The 20,891-nt window shown below is 42.1% G+C and overlaps 1 protein-coding gene across 1 annotated transcript in view; it reads right to left on the bottom strand.

Moving 5' to 3' along the window:
- SOX5 (SRY-box transcription factor 5) overlaps positions 1-20,562 on the bottom strand; it is a 990,465-nt gene extending 969,903 nt beyond the window's left edge. Inside the window, exon 1 of the mRNA XM_082419737.1 lies at positions 19,969-20,562. The gene's annotated coding sequence lies outside the window, so the exon portion shown is untranslated. The remainder of the gene's footprint in view (positions 1-19,968) is intronic.
- Between the last annotated feature and the right edge of the window lie 329 nt (positions 20,563-20,891).

Here is a 20,891-nt window from a genome sequence, read left to right as displayed (position 1 = left end):
CTAATCACTACATAACTGATGCCCTGGTTCATTCCATTTTCCAAACAACAGCCAGAATGATCTTTTTAAAATGCAAATCTGAATCCTTTAATTACTTGCCCTTACTTTTTTGATAAAAACCCAGAACCTCAGCAGCATCTACAAGACGCTACATGACAGGACTCCGGCCTCCTCCTCCAGCCTCATTCTTCATGACTCCTGCCCTTCTTTTCTGTGCGCAAGCCACTCCGGTCTCCTTTGGTTCTTCAATATCCCAACCTTTAACCTACTTCAGAGCTTTGCACAAAGTGTTCTTTCTCCATACTCAACCACAGCTTACTTCTCTTCATATTCCAACCCAAATGTCTCATCCCCCTGAGAGTCCTGCTGTGACTTCTAGAATAAATCAGGCTACCCTATAATATCTCCTTACAGCTCCGTGTACTCATCCTGCATAATATACTCCATAGTACTCATCACTAGCCCTAGAATACAACTTTCATAGCCAACCTACGTTCACCAAGTCACCAGAGTAACGGATGTGCTCCATTCCCTCCGTGAAACATACTATTAGCCAGGGCACCCTAATGGCAAAAAGGCTACTGTAGCGTAGCACACACTCCCACTCTAACTGCTTTACTTATTTGCTTGATCCCAAGGCTCTTTATACCATTTCTATTTGCCATTGTAATTGAGTAAATTCATTAAATATTACATAAGTAATAGAATATGAGGGCAAAAAGGATGCTGTTAGTGACACTAGATTGAATGCTTCTTTAAGGAATAAAGGTAAATTGTTTTTAAAGACCACTAAATTAGGTGTCAAGTAGCTTCATAAAATTGGAATAAAAATCAAAAAAACTAGACAAACTTCTGCACTTGGATTGCTTGCCAAATGCCTTGAAGTTCTCCTATCATTTTTAGCAAATCAAAAGTAAAAACCACAGAACATATATTTTGGGTGTGACTTACCCAAGAAGATGACAAGGAATGTTACTCAAGAGACCCATCCTTAAAACCTTCAACTATACATCAGTTAACTGGCAAATTGATAAATATTGATAAACAATGGAACACCAATAAACAAACTGACTTAACATTGTTTAAAATCCTAAAATATTTAAAGAAGGATGACATCATTTCTCTAAGAGTCTATGCTTTAGCAATTTCTTTTTTAATTAACAATCCAGTTGCCAGTCACAATTACACCCGAGAAGAGAATGTTTCTCCAGCATGATTAGCTGATTAAACTCCGTCTTTCTCACTAGATTGGAAAGTCCATAAGGGCAGGGGCCAAATCTCTTTTACTTACCATGGTAACTCCATTACTCAACATTTGTCATATGTGACAAAGAACAGACTCACAATAAACATATTTTAAATGAATGAATTAAGAGTTAATCATAGGGCTTCCCTGGTGGCGCAGTGGTTGAGAATCTGCCTGCCAATGCAGGGGACACGGGTTCGAGCCCTGGTCTGGGAAGATCCCACATGCCGCGGAGCGACTGGGCCCGTGAGCCACAACTACTGAGCCTGCGCGTCTGGAGCCTGTGCCCCACCACAAGAGAGGCCGCGACGGTGAGAGGCCCGCGCACCGCGATGAAGAGTGGCCCCCGCTTGCCGCAACTAGAGAAAGCCCTCGCACAGAAACGAAGACCCAACACAGCCAAAAATAAATAAACAAATAAATAAATAAAAATTAAAATCATCAGCTTGCTGACCAATATTTCAAAGAATGCAAAAGAGCAGGTGACAATATTCCAAAAAAAAAAAGTTAATCATAGTCAAATACATTATATATTTTAAATTGCTATTAAGATCAATATGCAAATGGTTATAAAGAGAATAAGAACAAATATGGATGGAATCACCTGAAGATGTCAAGGCACAGTATTTTTTTGAGAGACAGTACACGTCCTTTACTCAGTAATGGAAAGATCATTTGTATGTATATAAAAAAGGAAGCTTAACTCTTTATTATTTTTAAAAATAGCAATCTCTAGCATAATGAGGTTTCTGCCTTTTAACTTATGAACTTTAACTTATGAATTTTAAATTATATGATTAGGTTTACTTAGGAATCCAGCCATGATTACCATATCCTTATTAAGATTTCTATATACAGGTTCCAAATCTGGCTACCTTTTAATTTAATCTGTAATGAAAAGTAGTAATAATGCTAATAATGCTACCTGAAATGTATTTATCCCCTTCCTTCCAAGAAATTCAAAGCAACCAACATTTGTGAGCAGACATTGTTAAATATAAAAATGAAAACACAACTGAAATGAACTTTTATTAACAAAATAAAAGATGTTAATAAGGAAGCCAAACTATCTAAAGTTCAGGCACAAGATAAATCTGGAATAATTCTTTAAAGCCAGGCTGAGTTTTGCTATAAAAATGCTTATAAACATTTAAAATTCCAAAAGGACATGAAGGAACTTAGTACATTTAGGAAAGGTTTTGCCTTTTCAGGTTCTCTACTGCTGAGAGACACAAATAAAGATATCTTTTAATTGTTGCATGCAACATTTATAAATTTATAAATCCAAGGAAAAACAAGCAGTGAGAGAACATTCAAAAGCATTCTGGCATATTAGGCAGGATATGGCTCGTAAATTAGAGCCAGATATACAGAGGGGTAATGGTGTCAGTGTGGCCCCAACCTTTTAGTTAATTATGAGGAATTGCTAAACAGAAGGAAATGCTAAGTCATTATGACGCTGGCTAGCACAAACACACAAACAGACATACACACGTGTGCACACACACACACACATTCCTTTCATGATTTTTAAAATATCTTAAAGTACCACAACTGTGTTCTAAAACCTTATTTATTTCTTAATACCTGTAGTTCATACTATCACATTTAAATAGTTGCATAGATCAAACTCATAAAATTGTCAAAGTGTGACACCAGTACACTTTCTCTCCTATTAAGTACATAACTTATGCTCTAAGAGTCTTCAAGGTGGCTTCAAAAAAAAAAAAAAAAATCCACTGGCATGCTAAAAGAGAATATTACAATTTTTATTTATATTTCTTATTCTATAGATATCCTTTATTCCCTCTTTATCTCAGGCCTTTTAATTTCTACTTTTGCATGTTTACTGTTAATAAAGTAATATTTTCTTTTTTTATTGATGGTGTATATACATTATCAAAAAAAAGTTAGGAGAACACTGACTTAGATGCCCATCTGGGAACCTGAAAAACCTAGGCCTATACTCTTGTCCACATATTGGGCAAGAATTCCTCCTGCTTTATAAATACACAAAGACACCATTACCACCACCATATGTCTATGTCAAATCAGCTGTCCTACCTCCAATTAAAATATCCCTTGGTCTCATTCCACAAAGACATTTTCTCCAAAGCTGGAAGTTCAAGATGATCCACATACTTCTTTTTTTCATCTAACTATTAATAGATTGCCACAGGGGTCTTCATTTCACAACTGGAAGAACTTAATGCCATTCTCTCTCTTTTGTTTTACCATTTTGTCACACATTGTGGCTTGGGGACTACACTGTCTAATTTTTAGATAAATTAACCCTCATAAAGCAGAGAAGTGGTTTTAAAATATGTCCTACAAAACAAAACAAAAATCTAGGAATTTTCAAAGTAATACTAATAATGCAAATACAAGTGAACATAGGAAAATGGCAGAACTGTATCTTTTAGACCCACTGCTAGCTCTTTGTCAGCCATATTTCAAGAAAAATCTATGAGAATTCAAAAAAATAGAGAGTCTCGGGAAGGTTGTGTTTAGTGGATACTGTAGTGTGCTACCTAGCAGCACTCATGTCCTAGTTACCAAGAGTGCTGGCCGCTGAAGACTCACATCTAAGGCCTTTCTCAAGAACTGCCCTCATCCAAAGTTCCTCCGGCTCCCCAGGGATGGCCCACATCCAGCACCAATGTATGGTTACAAAGGCCTGGCCCGCTTGTCTCAGTTCAGGACATCTCCAAGGAGCTATCCAGTTCCAGAGCTCCTCATAGGTTAGCTGAAGCCCCAACTGCATCACAGTCGACTTCTCCTTAGGCCCATCCTGCTTCTCTGAGCCCCTCGCAGGTGCTGTCGCCAAGAACCCTCCCAATAAATCCAATGCATGCAAGTCTACATGTCAGAGTTTGTGTCCAGGGAACTCTGATGTAATACCACTGCTACTTCAACTATTATTTAAACTAAACCTTGCTCTCAGAGTTTACTGTGCCCTGAATATTAGCTCAAGTATAACACATGTACATAAATTATGAATATGTGTCTGTGCGTGCATGCACATTCTACAGGATTGTGTGCTCTAAAAATTCTGATAGGGTACCCCTAAAGTATTAACATGTCACCAAATACGCATTTTAACTGCTGACTTAAGGAGCCAGTTTTGCATTTTCTGGCTAATGTGTCATTAGTTCATTCACAAGCAAAGCAGACCATGTTACCGAACATCATAAGGTTCCCCATGGCCTAAAAGATGGAATTTGGGGCATTTGGTCTATAATAAAAAGACCACCTTGATTCTGACTACTGCCAACATCACAGCCTCATCTCAGCTGGTTCCTATCGTGTACTTTATGTTCTACCAACACCAAACTCTCTGTAATTTCACAAACACGCCATGCTATTTTTCACCTTCTTGCCTTTTTACTCACGTTGTCCTGTCTGCTTGGAATACCCTCCTCCCTTCTCAAAGCACCACCCTCTTCCTTTCTTAGCTTAACTCAGAGCCTTTCCAAGGGCACGTTGGCAGAAGCAGTGTGCCCAAGTACAGGCAATAAGGGAGCTCAGTGTCTGCAGAAATTTTAAGAAGCACAATATAAATGACTAAAAGTCAATGGTCTTTTTATTATCTAATTCTAAGACTAATTCTAAATTATGTCAGTGATAAAATGGTCCTTCCAACCACAGCGGACTGCCCCCAAGGCCCACCCTGGATATGTCACTCCACCTTTTTAAGCCTGACTCAGAAATTCCAGTAAACATTGGACACTTCTAGTAAAACCTGCAGGTTTGAACATAAGCCATTATTAACTCCAGGAAAACCAAAAAAGTTGTATAAAAAGTAAAAGTAATCAATATATAATATTCTCAGTGATAAACAACATTTTAAAGAGTCAAAGTAACTGTGTGTTTTGGGGGGTACTTTTTGTTTTTTATTTGTTTTGTTGGGTTTTTTTGGCCTCGGGGCTTGCGGGATCTTAGCTCCTGGACCAGGGATCGAACCCAGGCCCCCTCAGTGAAAACGCCTAGTGCTAACCACTGGACTGTCAGGGAATTCCCATAACTGTGTTTACTGAACTGATTTAACCCTAAAAAAGGGGGGAGATGAAAGTATATTGGGACAATGGGAAAAGGAATATGTGTGGTTTTAGGAAGTAGGGATGGGGGAAGAGTAGAATAACAAAGCCAAATAGTAGGAGGTTAATCAATAACTAACATTTTTTGAAAAATAAGGAGTAAACATTTTATTTAGAAATACAGAGTTGGAAGTAATAGGAATGGAGTGGCATGATCGTCAGTAAGACAGGAGTGCTATTTTGTTATGTAGCTTTGAATTTTATATGATATACATACTTTACTTTAGTATGTATTTAATTGATGGATAAAATACTCAGCTCATCAATTCACTTACAAAATCTTCCCCCAACCTCTCTTCCGTGCTCTCAAAATACTCTATCGCTATACCTATCACACTGATATATAATTACCAGTTTATGTTACTAGCTTCCCTATCAAATAGAGGTTTGTGCAGACAAGAAGCAAGATTTACTTATATTTGTATCCCCCTGGCAGAAATGATACATAAATTTAAATCCAAATCTGAACTCAATAATTTTTTGGAGCTCCAAGCAGACAAAAGTAGTAATAAGATACAGGTTTCTGATTTCAAAGAATAACGTTTATGACCATAAAATGTCATCACATGGTGGAGCTCGTTATGGCCAAGGATTGTTTTATAGACTTTGTACTCATTCTCTCATTAATTCCGCACAACTGCTTTATGAAGTACATCTAATTATCCCCATTCTGCAGATGAGGACGCACACACTGAGAGAGGTTAAGTAGACTGCCGTGCTAACGATGTAAATGATGATCCAAAATAGGAGTATAATATTGAACTAGAGCATCCACATCCCTAGGCAAACTCACAATATCTCTCAAAGGATAAGGCATATTCACAACATGCTTACAATACAGCACAATATACAGTTAAAGCCTTAAAAGTGGTTATAGATACAAATATCATAAGATCAGAAGGAGAGATCTTCAGTCAGTATATTCTGTGGGGACGCTGTGGAAAAGCAAAGTTTAATTTGGAAATTAAGGAATGGGTAGGGTTTCAGAAAACCTATATGAAGGGATGATATATACAAAAGGAAAGCATAGAAACGTGAGAGCAAATACATATGCGTAGACAGGAGGCACTGTAAGTTTTGTATCAAATCTCTCTGCTTGAATACTCAAGAGCTAAAGCAGGTACAGATCAAGCCAGCAGAATCCCTTGGAGGTGTATGGACTTATGCATCTCTTTTCTAAACCTATGAAACATGGAAACAATGGGTAATTACCAGATGGAATATTCCATTAGGTTGGTGGAGGGGGAATGGCCGGGGGGACAGTTACAAAGCACCTGAAACTGGGCGATTTCCCCTCCAAGTTTGCTTGTGAAACCTCTCCTTTTGTCTCCATCTGAAACACGACTGCTAAAGTCCAAAATCCAAGCCACCATCTTCCTCTTGAGTGAGTCACTACAATAGCTTTCTTACTAGCTTACCAAATCCATTCCTTCCTCTCTTAAATTTGGTCTACATGCTCTAGCCACAAATTTTATTAGTCTTTTGCTTAAAACTATTCAATGGGTTTCTTATCACCCTTATTATGAAGACTCACCTTTACAGCCCCATCCATGTCCATTTCCCAGTCACTTTGCTCCAGCCATGCTGGCCTTCTAATTCCAGGAACACATCCTTCTCCCTCTCTCTTTGGAGCTTTTGCACATGCTATTCCCTATGTCCTCTTTACCTCATTAACCATCCTTCAAACGTGACTTCCTCATGGCAGCCTCCTCTGATTGTCCTGCCAAAATATCAGATACTTGTCCTCTATGTTGTATATAACTTTGTGAAATATAGTTCCACAATTTGCAATCAGAAATGCAGTTGATTATTTGATTAAAATTTATTTGCCCCAATAGAATTTAAATCCTTGCATGCAAGGTGTGTGCCTGTTCCACACATCACAGACTCTCTAGCAGTTAATGTGGTGTCTGGCTCATAGTAGGTGCTCAACAAATATTTGTTGATTACTGAATGAATGAAGGGACAAAATCAAAAGAGAAAGTTGAAAGAGAGAGAGTCAAGTGGATTGGGAACCAAGGAAAGTCAAATGATGAGGAGGTTTGAAGCAGATGGAAAAGCAACTCCGGAAGAATTTCCTAAGTCAGACAGGGTTCAAATGCGAGCCATGGCTTTTGGTGCAATGCCCGTGGAAGGCCCCTGGCATGAGCATTCTGAGAGGAGTTGACAAGGCTCACGTGTCACAGACAGTTTGAGAGTCATCTGGGAAACTGTGCTCAGCTTGAATCCAGATCAGAAGCAAACTGTTCTCAAAAGGAAGGTTTCAAATATGAGCCTGAAAAGGTAGAAGACTTGGAGAAGAAAAAACAGACTTAAGGGTCTGGGTCCCATCTGTGTGTAGTATTCAGGCACCATGAATGTTTAAGAAAGGGACAACATGACCTAAATAGCACGTTAGGAAGACTGACCTGACAATTGTAAACAGTACAGATTGTAGGGAGAGATCCCACTTTGGGGAACTTTGCAAAAGTTCAGAAATAAGCTGAAAAGAGCCTGTCCTAGAGTGACAGAAGTACATACATAAAGGAAGGGGGAAACACAAGCATAATTTTGAGGGATGACTCAACAGGACTTAAAATATACTTCCTATATTACAATGGGTAAGGGCCCAAGCCTCAGAATCAGCCCACTCTGGGTTCAAGTCTCAGCTCCACCACATACCAGCTACACTACTTTGGGCCAGCTCAGTTTCCTTATCTGTATAATGGAGCAACATTTGTATCTACATCAGAGAATTCCTGGGAAGAATCAATAAAAATAAAAATAAGCTGCTTAGCACAATGTCTAGCAACAGTAAACTATCAGTCAACATCAACTGCTATTTCAAGCTAGACAGGCAAAGGAGCACTATAATGGCATGCCAAGGAACTTATTTTGGGGGGCTTGTCTTCATGTCACAAGAAGATAGTCACCTATATTGTAAAGATTTAACTCCTGTCCTGGCTTCTGCCTGATCTTCTTTATAACACATTTGCCTTTCTGGCTTCTGATCTGGATGCATGCCAAACACAAGCTCTGCCGACTCTTTCAGGGACCTTATTCTTCAAGCTGCTTGAGCCATTTCTAAACTTAAGCTTTTAACATTTATTTCCAACTTGCCCTCTTACTCTAATGCCGCCCCCTAGAAGCAATCCTGGATACTAAACTTGGAGACAAAAACCCTCCGTGGCTAAATACACCACTTCTCTCTTCCTGAGAAATGTCAGAAAGATTATGTTGAAAGCAAGTGCAATGTTAAACTTGGTTTTTAAGAGTTAACAGAGAATGATTTTTTTTCTCCAAGGATGGGTAATAGCATCAGATTCTGAAATTAAGCACAGCAGGAAGAAAAAGCCTGCATAGATTTCACAGAGTATCACAGGCCTCTGCAATAAAGCACTTAAAAATGCCTTGTATTGCTAATTCTTTACACAATCTCCTTTTATTTCCAAAGCAGTATGCGGGGCTTGAGCCACAAGACGCGCATTGATGTTAACATTACACCGTTTGAATTAGAGCCATTTTTCTACTGAAACTCCTGTTAGGTTTAGAATTACTTTTCAACGTTTTCTCCCCAATACATTTTCCAGCCTGACTTTCGAGATCAAACGAATGGTTGCCTCTTCTAACAATGCTGAACCCACCTTTGCAGTCATTACCTTAGCAAGCATCCTTCCTCTCAAGATTACAATAACCAGGCTTTGAGTTATATGGAAAATCTGCCTACTAAAGGTCACTGGATCACAGGTCACTCTGGGAATTCTAAGTGAAAGAAGGCAACTCTCTTCATCGGCCTTCAATTTCCCACCTGCCCTGCCCCCAGCCCCAGTCAATACGCTTCATTCACAGATTGAACTCTTCAGCAAATACTTATTCAATAGCTAATATCGGCAAGGCACTGTGCTAGGCATCCCCGTGGATTTTCGACAACAGTAAAATGAAAGTGACGTGAACAGCAAAGCACTGCTTGGTGACAGGCAAACAGTCCGATGGACAGCCTACTAAACTCCAAACAGACTAAGAACTTCCAGTTTTATGAAGATTTGCTATTTTCACGATCACCAATCTATTGGTTAGCATTTGTAAAGATTTTTTTTCTCTTTTTACAAGACATGTTTGTATCGTTTAAAAGCTTTCTTTTCCAGTCCTTGTGGAAACCCAGTCATTTATTCAATAAATATTTATTAAGTACTATGATCATGTGGAGAACAAAACAGACTCAGTCCCTATCCTCATGTAGTAATTGCTGCTCCCAAGATAATACACACAAACAGCAGCCTGATGATGTGATCCCATACAAACCTCAGGTTTGTTTCTGCATTGTTTATCTGTTTGTATGAAGGCACTCTCCTGTAAGGACCATATTAGTCTAATTACAACCTTGTCCTTGTCTGATCTCACTAGGATTCCTTTCCAGCATACTCCGTCTCGATTTCTTTAACCACAATAATCATAATCAAGCTATTCTAATCTATTCTCCACATATTGCTCTCTCCCTCCATCTGTTTTTATTCAATCGTTAAGCAAAGGTCTTTCCGCACCTACTATGTTCCAGACACTGTTCTAAACATTTGGGATACAGAACTGAAATAAATAAATCAACCCCTGGTCTTCAGTTTACTTAACCACCTGGAATGCACATAACTGCCACCCTTCCCCTGCCCCAACACACTCTGTGTTAGGTCCCCTCACTCTGGACCTTAAGCATGCTAGTGTTCTATACACTCAAATTTACTCAGGTTCTTTAAATTTTATTTCACAACTCCTAACACCAAATCAGCCAAGAAGTCTTTTTAGCAATCCAGCAGTCACCTGTGCTTTATCTTGGCCCTGCCACTACTCTCTGAGCATCTTACTTTATCTCCATATGCCATATATATAACTTACTACCAAACTAAATCAATAAAAGGTTTGTTATCACTGGTTCTCAAACTTTTATGTGCAAAAGAATCGCCAGTCATGCTTGTTAAAAATTCAGGTTTACAGGGCTTCAACCACAGAGGTTCCGGTTCCCTACATCTGAGGGGGGGCCAGAAAGGTAGATTTTCAAAAACATCCCAAGTGGTTTTCAGCGAGGTGACCGGGTGATCACCTTTGAGACACTGTTCTATAAATTCCTTTGATATCAGTTTTTATGTAGTCAGAAACTCTGCCTCAAGTCAGAAAATATTTCCTGTTAAGTACAACTTAAGCAACATCTCACTGTGTGTTCAATAACTACTCATTTGGTTAATAAATGGAGCAGTGGGTACTTGATAATAGTAAGTGACGTTTAGAAACTACAGCTCAAGCATCACTTTCAGTGACCACTTCTCACCTGCTCCTAACTATCCCTGTGGTAGACAGGCAGGCATTAGTGCTCCCATTTCATGGATGGGAACCCACACCAGTATCTTGGCCACAGCAGGATGAAAGAATACATGTGGTTGAGTCAAAAAGACTGAAATCCGGGCTTCCCTGGTGGCGCAGCGGTTGAGAATCTGCCTGCCAGTGCAGGGTACACGGGTTCGAGCCCTGGTCTGGGAAGATCCCACATGCCGCGGAGCAACTGGGCCCGTGAGCCACAACTACTGAGCCTGCGCATCTGGAGCCTGTGCTCTGCAATAGTGAGAGGCCCGCGCACCGCGATGAAGAGTGGCCCCCACTTGCCACAACTAGAGAAAGCCCTCACGCAGAAACGAAGACCCAACACAGCCATAAATAAATGAATAAATAAATTTAAAAAAAAGACTGAAATCCAGGCAGTGACTCTCCTGTTCACTAACGGAGGAAAATGAGTGAGTATCTGACCCCCTGGAGTTTGTTTGGCCATCTGTGAAAAGGGGATAACTGCCACCTAATGTGTGGGCTGTGAGGATTAAATGGGATTATCCACGTAAAGCACCTAGCACGTGCCTGGAACATGGTGGAGGCTCAACCACTGTGAGTTTTCCCACCTCCCCGTCACGCAGGGCTGCCCTGAATAGGAATGAAGCTCAGCTGGCAAGACAAGCTGGCTCAGCAATCATTGATTCCGTGGCTGCCCTGTTCCAGGTACTGTGATTGTGCTGGAAATACACCACCATACCCTCAAGCAGCTTACCTTCCAAATGTTTGTCACCTACGGCTACCGCTACCCCTTTCGAACCAGGCAGCAGAGTGCTTAGAGAACTCTCCACTTCTCACTTCCTCTGGTGAAGTTAACTCAATGCACAGTGGGGATGGTGCCAGAAGCAGAAAGACCTTGTGGGAAGAGAAGGGTTAAGAAAAGCCCAGTAAGCAGTGACAGGGGAAGGGAGGCATGTGTGCGGGGCTGAGGAGGTCCCTAGAAATAAATAGCGAGCCCATTAACTTTCTTTACAAACTTAGAGATTTGTTTGGTTGGTTGGTTAGTGTGCATCAAAACTGTCCCTTTACTTCCTGATTTCATGTAGAAAAGACACTACTATTCTGCTGGTAGTAAAGGTACGGTGGAGATGAGGCTGAGAAAGTCAAGTATGGAAAAGTCAAGACAGAGTTACAAGAAACGGTATGCACTTGTTCCAAAGCAGCTCCCACTGCAAGAGTCAAGTAATGAGACTGACTGTGCCAGATACACGTGAAAGGCTGCCAATACTGCACGGTGACACCGAGCATCGCCAGAACATACATGCAAGCCCCAGTCAGCCCCTGATAGCACACGTCAAACAAGTTCAGCTTTCAGCAGCCGTGAAGTGCCCCAGGGAATCCTAGCAGGCATCCGATTTGAGGGCAGGCCCTAACCCAGAATGGGGATGGACCAGCAACTGCGGAGGGTACAACGCCTGGCTCAGCAGAGAGCCTCTCCAAATGTTCAGTGTGTCAACCTTTTTAACTAGCGACATTGAAGCAACCAGCACTCACTATTTGGGGAAAACTATGCCAAAAGCCTCACAGTAAGCAGTCCTTATCCTGGGCACAGATTCCCTAGAGGGGGCACTTGTCTGAGGAATGTGTCAAAAATTAGCTCTCTCTTCCTGCCTCCCATCCTCCTTGGATTCTGAAGTTGTCCCGGTGCCAGTTTCCCACAGTACCATACACAGAACCACCTAAAAATCAGGGGCAAAATACCAGTGGTCTCATGTATCCCAACATGCTAAGTCAATGTCTTCCATCCCCCAAATGCTCCCCGGCACGCACAGAAGGATCGGCACCCCGCCAGCCGCCCTGCCACGACGTTACCGACAGCCTCGTGCTCCCCGGCAACCGCCCCACCCCCGACGCTGGCCCCCAAAAAATAGCAACAACTCAATTCTCAGTCCAATAACGTCTTTTCTCAGATGTTGTTCTCCCAGTAGGTAGAAGAATGAACTGCTGCAAGGCCACCAGCTCCTCTACAGTTTCTTTTAATTTAAAGTTACAACAGGAGGGAAGAAAAAAGACTTTCTATTAAGGGACAACTCCCTGAAGGGTCTCTTAGCTGACAATCGAAGGACTGCTCATGGCAGTGATCAAATCTAACGCAACAAAGTGCTGGTGGCTCTGTGACTCATCACAGCAGGAGCTCGCGCTGAGGGCCACTTGAGTTCAGTGCTTTGTGCCGCGCGGCAAGTTGGTTTAGGAACAGTAACACAGGGAAGCAAAGACTCGCAAGGTGTTTGAGGCTCAAGATAAAATGCAGACTTACAGTGCAAGCTGCTTCTCAACTGAATAGGAAGCCTAGAGGGGTAAGGAAATGAAGAGACTGCTCTGTCTACCTCACGCTTTAGGGCAAATTACCAGAAGATGGTCAAGGTCAGTTGGTCTATCTGTTGCACTGTTTACAGCCTCATAAAAATAAGGACTGAAGCATGAGAACTGAAGTGAGCTCTTCTGAAAAGGCATTAAGGATGTCTGCTTGCATAAACAACACCTTCTAATTACATGAACTACCTACCGTTTAAATATATTTACCATCACCTGATACGATTCACCTATACCTCTCAATTGCATTTTATGAGTACATTAAAAAGAGAGAAATAAGGGCTTCCCTGGTGGCGCAGTGGTTGAGAATCTGCCTGCCAATGCAGGGGACACGGGTTCGAGCCCTGGTCTGGGAAGATCCCACATGCCGCGGAGCAACTGGGCCCGTGAGCCACAACTACTGAGCCTGCGCGTCTGGAGCCTGTGCTCCGCAACAAGAGAGGCCGCAATAGTGAGAGGCCCGCGCACCGCGATGAAGAGTGGCCCCCGCTCGCCGCAACTAGAGAAAGCCCTCGCACAGAAACGAAGACCCAACACAGCCAAAAATAAATGCCTAAATAAATAAATTTATAAAATAAAAAAAAAAAAAAGAGAGAAATATATGTTGAGCATTTCGCCTGTACCATGCGTGGTACTATGGATTTATATATAATCTCATATAACCTCATTTAATCTTGACTAGCACTCTGTGAGGTGACACAATCATTATTCTCATTTTACAACGGAGGAAAATAAAGCCTCAGAACTCAAAGAAATCGCCAGGTCTTTTTTTTTAGTGGCAGGCCCACCCAACCAGAGCGAGTGCTCAGGGCTATACTTCCAAACCACAACGACACCAGTCAGATCTCCTGTGGCCAGAATATAATGGACTCAGTGTCCCACCGGCTGCCCCTCTCTGTCTCCAGTATCATTTGTGCTCCAAGGCCCTGCTTCCAGGGGGCTGCTCCTAGCCAAGGACTGAGCACAGTGGGGGCTATGAATGCAGGCCATTCCACCGAGACAGAGGGTCCCTCCAATGGCTGACTCTTGGCTCCCTAGCCAAACCCTTCTCAGACTGCACTACAGTCAAGTTCCTCCTACTCAATCCTCTTTCCTTCCCTTCCTCCTTGCATAAGTGTCAAACCTGGGTCATAGTTAAAAGGCTCTCCCAGTCTTCTCCCGTGCCCTCCCCCCAAAAATGTCTTACATGTCTAATCTCATCTTGGCGTCTGCTTCTTCATGGACCCAAATTAATGCAATAACCAAGTCATTTATTTGCTTTTTTTTCTTTTCTTAGCCTTTTCTTTATCTTTGGTCAGTTGTACTTACAGAGAAATTCTCTGAATCATTGCGAGAAGAAAACAACCACAAAGTTTTCCATGTTACCGTACATCATCTCTTCAAACAGACAATGGTACACTGATTGTGCCTTTCTCCTTGCACCCAATTTAAACAAACAAACCTATGAGGTTCCCGTTGAAGGAACTGTTAACTCTTTAGGGCAAAACGTTGCAAAGTCAGACTTATCTCTTTTTCCAAGTGGAATTTCTCTCTATCCACATGGGCTAAATTTAACATAACCCAGAGGTAGATGACTCTCAATGGATAACATCACAATAAATTTTCACTAGTTTTTATCTGTAACAAGAAATCAAAAAGTATAACAAGAAGAGAGATCTATAGTTAGGTCCTAAAGTTTGTGTTCCTTTCACGGAAGGAACATTTATATGAATAAAAGATAGAATTCACACTTGCACCAAATACAGCATCTTAATAAAACCACATTGTCAGAGATCATATATAGACGTTAACTGAATCACCATTTTAAAGTGTTGATCTCAGCCTCAAGAAAGTGATATATTTTTCTTCTTGGATTCAAATAAGTTCAAAGCAAGTACAAAATGAAGCTTCAAACATTATTAATGATCAAAATCTAGACTTGACTGAAGGGAGAGAAGAGTGTAGCTAACATTTACCAAGCACCTCGTTCATGAGAGACCCTATGCTAGGAATCTGATATACAATACCTACTGTAATCCGTGCAATATCCCTACAAGAAAAGGATTATAAACTCGAGCTTCAGAGATTAAGAAAAGGGGCAGAGCACTAAATGTTCAGAACTCCAAGTGAAGTCTTGGAAGAATTATAAATAGACCTAAACTGAAAAACTCCAAATGCTAGTGGGCTGGCTTCTTTTGCATCCTGGCTCCCTCCTGAATTCCCTAGCTCCCAGACTTGAACTGCTACTGCAGGGAAAAGGCAGTGCATGAGCTTCCAGGGAATGCCAGGTGGAAGTCATCCCTTTGACTGCTGCACTATCTGTCCCCTTTGGACATGGGGTAGCATAGAATCACGAAGTAATCGAATGACAAGTCATTGGGCCTCAAAGATATAATCAGGTAGGGTTTTTTTTTTTTTAACTTATAATGAACTTTCAGCAATAAAGAATGAATGGACGTCTACCTGTAGAATTCAATACCAACACCGTCACCACCACTGCCACTTCCTGGAGACGCATTTTTTTTCTGGGTGTTTTTTTTTAAAGACTCAATTTTTAAAGAGTGGTTATTTCATGTATTCTTTAAATGTATTCATTTTTCCCCTAATTCTATCAATACACTGCCCCCACTGAATGTCATCCTTATTCATAAGCAGAGTAATGACTTTCCTGTAAGGTATGCTTTGAGTGGTACGACAAAAAATCCCTATGTTTACAAGTATTCCTTCCTGGCAGCTTCACTTGATACTCCACGTCTTTCTCTAAGGAATTAGATGTTCATGATAAACTGCAATAATAATAATAACAACTTTTAGTTAGAGAATTTAAACATAATAAGCTATCATCACCTTTGAATCCATTGGCTTCTGAGCCAGAGGTTAAACTGGGCAAATGGGGCAGAAATTCAGAAGAGTCCATTAAAGCAAACTGGGAAGTAATCAAGGGGTTCAGGCCTAAAGTTCAGGCCCCAGATCAGGAAAGCATTCAAAAGCACCCATATAGGCAGCTAAAGGGGTAGGGGTCTGGAGGAAACAACCCAAAAAGCATATTCCCCTTTTTTTAAAAACAAGAACACTGAACACAGCAAAGTTTATTAAAAAGTCCCATGGAAACGTCCCAATATGGCCCAGCTGAAAGTGACTAAAAGTGCCTGAATGTCTGCCCTGCTACTGAGCCTTAAGTGCTCCATTTCTGCCCCTTTAAATATAAAAATTCATTATTTTTAAGCAAAAGGTTAGATCCTTGCTTCACAGTCTTAAAAACTTCATTTTAACTCTTCCATTAAGAGCAACTTTACATGCAAATGAACTGTTGGTTTAACTGAAGATCGTTAAATTACATCTCTTCATCTAAAATCCTTCTCCTAAATGTTAGGTATAAGTGATTATTTAAGTTATATCACACACGGAAAATAAACAACAAAGACTCCACTCACATTTGAGAATCATTTGCCATCCCCACTCCCTAAGCACCCTCAAATGGGAAATGGAATAACAAGACTGATCATAATTGGATTAAGAACTATAATTCTTTAATTCATTCATCAAATTGAGGCATTTGGAACAGTTTATTTACAGAGTTGTTTAGACAGTTTTGTGTGGTGTTTTTTAAGATAAACCAAAATGCCTTTCTGAAAGAAGTTTCAGATCCCAAATCATTAACATATGAAAACCAAATGTAGACAATTTACAAATGGGTGTTTTAAAACAATGTTTGGAACAAAACTGGACTTTTATTTTATTAACTATCTACAACTCTAAGCTCAGGGGATCGTTTATTTGAAACAGCCAAGCACTTTCTTTGCCTTTAAAATAAATCTACATTTCTCAGGCTAAAAATTGTGACGTGTATGTGAGGGAATGCACTGACTTCAGGCCTAGACAGTAAGTTTTCCAGGTTACTCTCAAAACTCTAATTATAGCATTCTCTACCACTAGAGGTGATCAGATATTGGGTGAATCATTCAGGTTACGCCAATCAATCATATCCAACAATGCTACCTGCTGGAAATCTAAACAGTGTTCAACATTAGAACTCTAAGTTATTTGAAATCCAGTGCATTTTAAACTAATAAAAACAAGTTTTATCCTGCCCTGCATATTACATTTTTTATATAATCTAGACATACCTTGAAAACAATGATTGTCTACCACTCAGTAAAGGGATAGAGCTTTTACAAGAAGACGGTATATTCTTTTATCATTATATCATATTTTTCATTTGCTTTAGAAGAGAAAAAATTCTCTAAGCATTCAAATTCTTTGGAAAATGAAATTTTAAACTCTCCCGACAGCTTGTGCTTTACGCTCAAAAAGGACAAAAAAAAAAAAAAAAAAAAAAGGAAGATGCCATACCTGAGCATAAATTTCACTCTTCTTATTTACTGTTTACTCCATATTCTCCACAGATAACATCTTTATAAGCGTATATTCATTTTTTTTCTTTTACAAAACCATGTGTCAGTCTAAACAGGATGTGCATTTACATGTATAGAACTAAGTTAACTTGAAATAACCACTGGATCTCAAATGCCTGGTTATTTACCAAATAAGTTTGAGAGTTTTGAATCCTGTATGGCATTCAACCAGAACTGCTTAATCTCAACAAGAAAACTATATAGCGTTTCCGTATTAAGAGCTGAAGTTCTTTTTTCCTGTATTAAGAGTACTCTTGCAAGTCTATATCAGATTGATTCATTACTGCCCATTCAAAAAGTCTACAAAAAGAGATTTTTTAAAACCCCCAGGCAAACAAAAACTCTGTTATTTCATGTACAAGACTGTTAGAAGACCACTGGAAAGAAAGGACAAAAAAGAAAGAATTTCCAGCAAGTATGCTACTATATAATTAACATAAATAACTAAATAATTATGCACATCCCTTCCCACGCCCACAATTAAATGTTTTTAAACAACTCATGTGATGAAAGATCTACCTTTTAGGCAAACAAAAGCAATCTCTACCACTTTAAGGATTTAATTGATGCTGTGCTGCATCAGTTTTAAGTGATGTTTATGATTTTTATCTTGTATACTTCTGAGGAATAAACAGTTCATGACATAATCTGCAGGAGAACTTTACACAGTGCCTAAGAGAACTTTCAGTGTAAGTACTTATGATTTTAAATCACTGTGGCTGAATTTATCAAGGCTTCAGCCTCAGAGCTATATTTAAATCAGGAAGAAGCACCCCCAGAAACTCTGTCCCATGTATCTGCATTTGAAACCAGATTCCTTCCCTATCAGAGCTAATAGCAGTTCACGTACAGCTGAATTCCTTCAAAATTAGACAGATCAAAATTTAGCAGCTCTGTAAAGACTCTAAGAAATCGTCCTCCTTCTAAATGCTATAAAAGTCAAACTTAAAAAACATTTCCGTATACTTTAAAACCATCTGGCCCTTAACCTAATCACGTTTGGCAATCGAGCCTCACTCCTTGTAATCCTGATCAAAAACTGCTCTGGTTTTTCTGATTGAAATGTCCATTGCCTACAAATCTCCCACGCGCCTACTTGATTGGCCTGTTTTGTTTGTGGGGTGGGGGGGGGGGGTTGGTTAAGGATACTAGGGGCCATTATTTATGAACAGCAAGGAAACAAATCACTCTGTCTAGTCCCTTTGCAGATTCCCACACTTATTACCCAAAATCCCACAGATCTCCCTTGGTCTTGCCCTTGACTAAAGAACTGTGCTGGGCCTAAAGGCAGTCTCTGGGGAAATCGGCTCATGCCTTTCTTGACAAACTACTTTGGATATCTGGATATTGTGAGGACTCCCAACGGGGTGAGAACAAATCCCTCAACTTTTCTCAAGAAGTACTGTTGACTGCCACCCAGAGTGCCTGGGTTGGTTGACACTGAGAATTATCCTTCTGCATATTCAAAGAATTCCTCCTTTTGACCCGCTTTAATTGAGAAAGGAAGACATCAAAATGGATTCACATTCACCACACTCTGCATTTGGTCACAGAGGCCAACGTCTTTAGACATTCACCAGGGTCAATCTATTTATTAATAGATTTGCTTTGTAACGTTTAAGGAAAATGACTCAAAATATGTAAACAGTGCTTCGTGTGCATCCGATGCCAGCAGATCAATACTCAACAAACTGCTGCTATCAAACGCAAACATTTCCAAATCCAATTTGATTTCAACTCGCATAACCTCTTTTCCTGGCTTATTACTGTAGCCCAAAAGTGCAAAGCGAGATTTCCCAAACCCGCGCTTAAAGTGACACAACACGTGAGCGGTCTCCACTTGGTACACGGAGTAGGGTGGGGGGAAAAAGTAGTTGCAATTAAAAATTAAAGCTTCCGGTGTCTGAAATCCCTAGAATCCTGAAGGATGAGACTCGTTTCCGAAATTCCGCGCCGGGGGGGAAGGGGGGAGGGGAGGACTTTTGGGGACAGGGATGGCAGAAAGCGAAACAAAAAGACGAACAGGGGGAGCGCTCAGGTTGTGGGGTGGGCCGGGGGTCGCGCTTCTGTCCTGGGAAGGGTCAGGCCCTCCGGCCAACTTTGAGGGGCTGCCGTTTGGCGCCGGCCGAGATGCACGGGCGAGCCTAGGATTTTCCCTGCGCTCCTGCCCTCCTGGCTCATCACCACCTCCACCGCCACCACTTGCAAAACAATGCCGGCAACAGCACGCAGGCTCCCCAAGCAAAATATAAAGTTATCGCCTTTCCTGAACTGGGTCCAAGCCCGCACGCCGGGGTCCCCGCGGACGGCCGCCCCGCGAGGGGGACCGAGCGGCTGCCAGCCTCGAGCCGCCTCCCGCCTCCCCTCGCCCCCACCCCGTCCCCCTCCCTCTGTACTTGAGGAAAACTCCGGCGGCGGCCCCCGCCCTCCTCCGCCGGCTCTCCAGCTGGAGCCGCGAACGAGTGCGGAGCGGCGGGCACGGCGAGCGGCAGAGGGGAGCTCGGCGCCTTGGAGGGCTGCCCACCACCACGTCGGGACCGACAACAAAGTTAAAACGCTGCGATTCACGCACCTTACCGGCTCTCCTCAACGTCTCCTCAGGCGCGGGATGCAAAGTGGCACAGTGGCGGGCTGGGGGCCCCCGGGAGGAGACTGGAGATGGGTTTGGTGGCTCGCCTTTTTCACTCTGTGTGTGTGTGTGTGTGTGTCTGTGTGTCTGTGTGTGTGTCTGTGTGTGTGTGTGTGCGCGCGCGCGCGTCCCTCTCCCCCAGCCTCTCGCTCGCTCTCTCGCTCGCTCGCTCGCGCTCCCCGTGTAGCTCTCAAGGACGAGGTGAAATCCCTTTGCTGGTCATGAGGCGGCTTCAGAGACAAACAACACAATGCGAGTGCAAATAACAAAAGGCAAAAAGACAGTCGGAACAATGGGGGAGGCGAGGGCAGCGCACCCGCAGCGGGTCAGCGCGGCCCGGCGCCCGCCCCGGGGGGTGCGGCGGGGGCGGGGGCGGGCGCCGGGGGGCGGTGCCGGGGGCTCGCGCTCCCTCCAGGTCGCCCCCGGGCTCCCGCAAACCCACCCTGACCTCCTTCCTGCCGCTCGCCGCCCGGCCGCCCTCTCTGTCCATCCGAAGGGAAGGAGCCCCAGAGTTTGCTTCCCCGGCTGCTGCAGGGTAAACTAGATGGTAAATAACGCGGCGATGACCCACACCGTGCAGGAATGTTTCAAAACAAAACACAACAAAACAATCTGCCCTCCACTTAAAAGAGCGATAAAATGAAATGGCAGAAGGGGAAGGAGGCAGGGAGAAGGGGAATCTCTCCAGATCTCGGTGGAGCTCGCGTTTGTAAATACGCCTTCATGTTTGGTCAAGTCCCCTTTGTCAACTTCTTCCCTGCGCTGGAACCTCACCCGCTGTCCTGTAACCATTACCTGGGCCCCTTCGCGCCCCCCACCCCCGTTTGCACGCGGTAAAGCCGGCACGGAGGGCGCGCGTGGAGGTC

Source organism: Balaenoptera physalus (genome assembly GCF_965194825.1).
Source record: "Balaenoptera physalus genome assembly, chromosome: 13".
NCBI classification, from domain to species: Eukaryota; Metazoa; Chordata; class Mammalia; order Artiodactyla; family Balaenopteridae; genus Balaenoptera; species Balaenoptera physalus.
Note: the sequence above shows the minus strand (reverse complement) of the source record. Positions and strands in the feature narration are given on the sequence as shown.